General features: G+C 39.9%; 1 pseudogene; it reads left to right on the top strand.

The window, feature by feature from the left end:
• Positions 1-791: 791 nt before the first annotated feature.
• LOC126062050 (tigger transposable element-derived protein 1-like) lies at positions 792-4,223 on the top strand (annotated as a pseudogene).
• Positions 4,224-7,761: the final 3,538 nt, after the last annotated feature.

The following is a 7,761-nucleotide window of genomic DNA, read 5'->3' as shown; positions in this document are numbered from 1 at the left end:
TCTTCAGCTAATTGGCACTCCACTGGGCTTTAACCATCTCTGCCATGTTCTTCTCCCAGAACATCACAAACTACTTTTGCTCCTAAAAGAGCACTGGACTAGAAGAGCTAGATTCTGGCCCAGGTCACTCTCAGGGTCCTGTGTACTAGCCACCTGGGATAGGCTCTCCAATTCCCGGTGGCTTATCCACAAAACTGTGGCTCTCCCTACTAGAGCTGTGCTTGGGTGAAGAATAAATTGCATACTGCCAGAAAAAGTGATGGAAATATTTGTCATATATATTTAATTAATTTTGTTGTACATAAAATCCCCCCCATTTCACTCTTAATTAGAAAAAATTACAATTGGGACTGGCATTTCCACTTTGTTGTAGATTGCATCTTTGCATGTAATTTTTACAGAGGCACTTTCTGAATTACTTCCCATTTTTTTTAACTTATTAATATTATTTAATGTGGACTAAGCAAAAATTATGAATTTACAAGTTTCCCTGTGTTGAAATATTAATAACTATTAAGTGTTCCGTGCCAGCCACTTCATAGAAATTATTTTTATCCTCATACCACCTTGCTGCTCATAGTTATTAAAATTCCTGCTCGACTATAAAGTCTATGAAGTCAGAGACCTTGTGTTTCTTGGTCACCACGGAAACCCCAGCACAATTTCAGATAGTTGTGGTAGGCTCAACAATGACCCTCTAAAGATTTCACTTTCCAATCCCCAAACCTATAAATATGCTGCATATATGGCCGAAGGGGCTTTGCCGAAATGATTAAATTAAGCATACTGAGATGGAGAGATTATCATGGATTATCCCAGCGGGTCCTTATAAGAGGAAAGCAGGAGGGTCAAAGAGAGAGAGATTTGAAGATACTAGGCTGCTGGCTTTGAATATGGAGGAAGCACCACGAGCCAATGTGATGAGAAGCAGCAGTTCTAAATCACTGCCCAGGTATCTTTGGCCATGCTAGTGCAGCACACACTCAAGGTCTGGACGTTTAGATACAACCCCAACCTTAGAGTTCCCATCATCCGCTTCCTGCCTTGCTTTACTGGGTTACTTTTCAAAACAGCTGCTTAGAACTAAGCCTGTGTAAAGTACTGACCACTGCCATAAATATCCTATAAGAAATAGGTGCTTTCTGCAGCTTGTGACCTGGCGTGGAGGACTGCCCTGCCCCGCTAGTGTGTTCTGCCAGTTTAGGGCCTGTGAGGAATAAAGTTTTGTTTCACTACCTTTGTATTTAGGTATTGAAACTGCGCCTTCAATCAAACAAGCTGGATAACTTAGGGCATTTACAGCCAGGGGCAGATTATCTAACAAGCAAGGTAAGCACGGGCTTACTTGTGCTTACTTCCTAATCTGTAGTGGACAATTTCACCATATCTTACACATGAAAATATTCACTACAGATTAGAAAGTAAGCACAAGCAAGCCCATGCTTGCCTTGCTCACAGGGTAATGTGTCCCCATCAGGGACTGTAAATTTGAAAAGAGGCTTTGATTATGTAGGAAAGTGCTGTGCGGTTGGGAAACAGATGCCAGCCATACCTAAAAGCTGAATCTTTTGTGATGAAAAGATGTGAAATTGGTCACTACAGATGATCTGGTAAGAAAGGTAAGCACTGTGCTTCCCTTACCTATTAGATAATCTGCCCCTGTTTAAGCCCACATGCAGATGCTCCCACCAGCTGACCCCTTGGGTAGCTTTGAGCCTCCTTCTCCAGTGGGCAGTCATTTACTTACTTCTGTACCTAATCTACTAATGAATAACAAAGCTAAGGAATGTAGGTGGACTCTAAAAGTTGGCAGACAAAGAAATGGCCTCTCCCTGTATTTATATATATGTATGTGTGTGTGTGTGTGTGTGTGTGTGTGTGTGTGTGTTATTTCAGTACAATGAATTGCTTTTGTATGAACTTTCTGGTTATAACCTTGTAACTCCCACAAAATGATTGACTGGGACTATGCAAATTGAGTGATTTATGGTCTACCAAGGGAACTGGTTAGTTTGTGGTCCTTCGTGGAGGGCCATGCCTTGAAATCAACAAGGAGTTTGCTTATACAGGCATACCTCATTTTACTGCACTTTGTTTTATTGTGATTCACAGATATTGTGTTTTTTACAAATTGAAGTTTTGTGGCAACCTTATATCAAGCAAAGTCTATAGGGTCATTTTTCCAGCAGCATATGCTTACTTTGTGTCTCTGTGCCATGTTTTGATAATTCTTACAATATTTCAAAATTTTCATTATTATTATATCTGTTATGGTGATCTGTGATCAGTGATCTTTGATGTTGCTATTATGATTGTCTTGGGGTGCCGCAAGCTGTCCCCATGTAAGATGGAGAACTTAATTGATAAATGTTGTGTGTGTTCTGACTGTTCCACTGACTGGCCATTTCCTTGTCTCTCTCCCTCTCCTTAGGCTTCCCTATTCCCCAGGACACGACAATACTGAAATTAGACCAATTAATAACCCTACAATAGCCTCTAATTGTTCAAGTAAAAGGAAGAGTCGCAGGTCTTTCACTTTAAATCAAAAGCTCAAAATGATTAAGCTTAGCAAAGAAGGCATCTAGAAAACCAAGACAGGCCAAAACTAGGCCTCTTGCACCAAAGGTTAGCCAAGTTGTGAACACAAAGAAAAAGTTCTTGAAGGAAATTAAAAGTGCTCCTCCACTGAACACACTAATGACAAGAAAATGAAACGGCCCGTTGCTTGTATGGAGCAAATTTTAGTGGTCTGGATAGAAGATCAAACGAGCCACAACATTGCTTTCAGCCAAAGCCTAATTGAGAGCAAGATCCTAACTCTCTTCAGTTCTATGAAGCCTGAGAGAGGTGAGGAAGCTGCAGTAGAAAAGCTGAAGCTAGCAGAGGTTGGTTCACGAGGTTTAAGGAAAGAAGCCATCTCCGTAACACCAACATGCAAGGTGAAGCAGCACGTGTTGTTGTAGAAACAGCAGCAAGTTATCCAGACAATTTAGCTAAGATACTAGATGAAGGTGGCTACACTGAACAACAGATTTTCCATGTATATGAAATAGTCTTACATTGGAAGAAGATGCCATCTAGGACTTTCATAGCTAGAGAGGAAAAGTCAACGCCTGCCTTTAAAGCTTCAAAGGACAGGCTGGCTCTCTTGTTAGGGGCTAAAGCCACTGGTGACTTTAAACAGAAACCAATACTCACTTACCATTCCCAAAATCCAGGGCCCTTAAGAAGTATGCTAAATCTACTCTGCCTGTGCTCTATAAACAGAACAAAACGGGATGACAGCGCATCTGTTTACAACATGGTTTACGGAATATTTTAAGCCTACTACTTGGAAAAAAAGATTCCTTTCAAAATACTACTGCTCATTGACAATGGACCTGGTCACCCAAGAGCTCTGATGAAGGTGTACAAGGAAATTAATGTTTTCATGACTACTAACACAACATCCATTCTGCAGCCCATGGATCAAGAAATAATTTCACTTTCAAGTCTTATTATTTAAGAAATACATTTTTTAGGGTTATAGCTGCCATAGACAGTGATTCCTCTGATGCATCTGGGCAAAGCAAATCGAAAACCTTCTGCAAAGGATTCGCCTTGCTAGATGCCATGAAGAACATTTGTGATTCATGGGAGGAGGTCAAAATATCAGCATTAACAGGAGTCTGGAAGAAGTTGATTCCAACCCTCATGGATGACTTTAAGGGGTCCAAGACTTCAGTGGAGGAACTAACTGCAGATGTGACAGAAACAGGACGAGAACTAGAATTACAAGTGGAGCCTGAAGATGTGACTGAATTGCTGCAATCTCATGCGGAAACTTTAGCTGATGAGGAGTTGCTTCCTGTGGATGAGTAAAGAAAGTGGTTTCTTGAGATGGACTCTACTGGTGAAGATGCTGTGAGCATTGTTGAAATGACAACAAAGGATTTAGAATATTACATAACCTGAGTTGATAAAGCAGTGTTAGGGTTTGAGAGGATTGATCCCAATTTTGAAAGAAGTTCTACTGTGGGTAAAATGCTATCACACAGCATAGCATGCTACAGAAAAGTCAACTGATGTGGCAAAAGTCATTGTTGTCTTATTTTACGAAATTGCCATAGCCACCCTAACTTTCAGCAACCACCACCCTGATCAGTCAGCAGCCATCAACATCGAGGCAAGACCCTCTACCAACAAAGAGATTATGACTCGCTGAAGGCTCAGATGATGGTTAGCATTTTTTAGCAATAAAGTATTTTTCAATTAAGGTATGTACATTGTTGTTTTAGACAAATGCTATTTCACACTTAATAGATTACAGTAGAGTATAAACATAACTTTTACATGCACTGGAAAACCAAAAATTCACAGGACTCACTTTATTGAGGTGGTCTGGAATTGAACCCACAGTATCTCTGAGGTATGCCTGTATAAAGGCCAGTCCTGCAGAGGTACAGGGGGACCTCACTACTATCAAGAAGAGTCTGGACCTGAGTGTGCCCTTTGGAACAAAGACCCAGGATTCCTGCATTGAGAACCTTCTAGACCCAGAAAAGAAAGCTGTAACACTGAAGATGGCAGGAGACAGTGAGAGAGAGAGTAGTGGTGGGCTTGCTGGCTCACAGAGCAAGAGCTGAGCACCTTCAGGGAGGACGCATGCCAGCAGAGCTAAAAGAGCTGCAACACTTCCTTGGGCAGGGCAAGAGAGGCCTGAGTGTGCCCCAGGCAGGGGCTGCACACATCCCCTCAAGGCAATGGGAGCCCAGGTAGTATGGTAGCAAGAGAGCTCCACAGGCTCAGGTAGCAGGGTAAGAGCCTGCAGGACAGGCCAGTGAATTCCAGTGGTACAGCAGAAGCCTTGGAGCCATGCACGCATCTACAGCAGCGTGGTGATAACAATGGTGATGTGAACACAGAATCTGACCTGAACTGTGGCACACCTGCCCAACTACATAAGAATGTTGTTGTTCTTGTTAGGTGCCATCCAGTCACTTCCTACTCATAACAATCTTATGTACCACAGAATGCAACACTGCCTGGTCCTGCACCATGCTCACAATCGTTGTAATGCTTGAGCCCATTGTTATGTCAATCAATATCCTTGAGGGTCTTCTTTTTCTCCAACCCTGTACTTTGCTAAGCATGATGTCCTTCTCCAGGAATTGATCCCTCCTGACAACATATCCAAAGTATGTAAAATGCAGCCTCACCATCCTTGTTTCCAAGGAGAATTCTGGCTATACTTGTTCCAAGACAGATTTGTTCATTCTTTTGGCAGTCCATGGTATACTCAATATTCTTCAACATAAGAATAGACATGGGTAATTTAGGAAAGGGTAAGTAGTTCTCCTTTAGGAATCTGTTATTGTTTAATGTTTGCTTTCTATAAATAATACTGATGGCTCTCCCTTTGCCAACACTGTGTCTCGTGTGTTCTGCTTGGTCACAGATATATGTAGCACACAGGGAATGACCGATACCAGTGAGTGTATGTGTCTCATTCCTAGCAGTCTAATGGTTTTCTGGAAACTGGAGGCAATGCATACAGTTACAAACCTCACAAAGTTGTATAATTTTTGTATTAAGAACTCACATGAGTTAGAAAATAAGAGAATAAAAGCCAAAAATTTAAAAAACATATATTTTATGTGGACCAAGATATTTACTATTTCTGACCTTCTGATATCTTTCCAATGATTGAAGTTTCAATTTTATATAGCAGTTCTTCAGTATGAAGAACTTCTTTCGTGATTTTTTACAGCTTTATTATTTGCATAATTAATTTTATTACCTTTCTTATGTCTAAAAATAACTTTAATTTTTATTACATAGGAAGTTTTTGCTTGATACTAGAGTCTGGGCTGACATGTTTTAATTTTTTATTCACCATTTTAAAGATATTGCTTCAGGGTTTTCTGGTCTCCATGATTGCTGCTAATTTCAGCTATTAATTCAATCATTATTCACCTTTATTGTCTCTTGAAACTTTCTATATTTGATTTTCAACAGCTTGACTCTAGTATGTGTACATGTGACCTTTTTGTGTTTATTCCACTTGGTGTGCATTTAAAATATTGGATCTGTAAGAATGTCTTTCATTGAATTTGGGAAATGTTGGGCCATTATTTCTTCAAATATTTTCCTCTTTTCTGCCCATCTTGTAGTCTTATTTCATGTATGTTAGACCCTTTAATGTTATCCAATAGATCACTGGAGGAGCCCTGGTGGCACAATGGTTAAGTGCTCTGCTGCTAACCAAATATTGGCAGTTCAACCCACTCATTGGCTCAGTGGAAGAAGGACCCGGTGATTTGCTCGTCTAAAGATTACAGCCTAGAAAACTCTATAGCGCAGTGCTACCCTGTCACACGAGGTCCCTATGAACCGAGCATCAACTGAAAAGGCACCAAACCACCACAACTACAAGAGGTCATGGAGTCTCTGTTTATTTTCTTCTTTTAATCTTTTTTCCCATTGTTCTTCAGTTTTGATAATTAGTAGCGATCTAGCTTCAAGTAAACTGATTTTTCCTTTCTTGTTTCCTTTCAACTGTTAAATCTATCCAGTTAATTTTTGTTTTCAGATATTTTAGTTTTCAGTAGTAGAATTTCCCTTTCTTTCTTATTGTTTCTATTTCTCCAAGTTGTTCTTGTTATTAGCTGCCATAGAGCTGGCCCCCAACTCATGGTGACTTCCTGCACAATAGGATTGGACCATTGTGATTCATGCTGCTGTTAGGTGCCATTGAGTTTGTTCTGACTCATGGCATCCCTATGGACAATAGAACAAAACAATGCCTAGTCCTTTGTAGTTCTTGAAATCATTGCTATGTTTGAGCTCATTGTTGTAGCAACTGTGTCAATCCACCTTTTCGAAGGTCTTTCCTCTTTTTCACTGATCCTTTACTTTACCAAGCATGATGGCCTTCTCCAAGAACTGGTTTCTCTTGATAATATGTCCAAAGTATGTGAGGCAAAGTCTTGTCATTCTCATTTCTGAGGAACATTCTGACTGTTCTTCTTAAAACACAGATTTGTTCATTCTTCTGGAAGTCCATGGTATGTATATTCAACGTTCTTCACCAACACCATAATTCAAAGGCATTAATTCTTCTTCAGTCTTTCATATTCGTTGTCCAACTTTCTCAAGCCTTGAGTTGCAATTTTGAAGGACTCTATAGACAAAATATTGAATGACACAGAAATCATCAAAAGAAGACAGAATATACAGAGTCACTGTACCAAAAAGAATTGGTCAACTTTCAACCATTTCAGGAGGTACATATTATCAAGAACCAATGGTATTGAAGGAAGAAGTCCAAACTGTGCTGAAGACAATGGGGAAAAATGAGGCTCCAGGAATGGAAAGAATACCAATTGAGATGTTTCATCAAACAGTAGCACTGGAGGTACATAAAAGTCTATGTCAAGAAAGTTGGAAGACAGCTACCTGGTTAAATGAATGGAAGAGATCCATATTAATGCCTATTCCAAAGAAAGGCAATCCAACAGAATGCATAAATTATTTAACAATATCATTAATATCACACACAAGAAAAATTTTGCTAAGATAACTTAAAAATGGTTGCAGTAGTACATTAACAGGGAACTGCCAAAACTTCAAGCCAGATCCAGAAGAGGATGTGGAATGACTGATATCATCACTGATGTCAGAGAGATTTTGGCTGAAAGCAGAGAATACTAGAAAGACATTTACCTGTGTTTTATTGACTATGCAAAGGCTTTCAACTGTGTGGATCATAACAAATTATGA

Source organism: Elephas maximus, chromosome 2 (assembly GCF_024166365.1).
Source record: "Elephas maximus indicus isolate mEleMax1 chromosome 2, mEleMax1 primary haplotype, whole genome shotgun sequence".
Classification (NCBI taxonomy): domain Eukaryota; kingdom Metazoa; phylum Chordata; class Mammalia; order Proboscidea; family Elephantidae; genus Elephas; species Elephas maximus.
The sequence above is the reverse complement of the archived record's forward strand: the minus strand, read 5'-3'. Positions and strand labels throughout refer to the sequence as shown.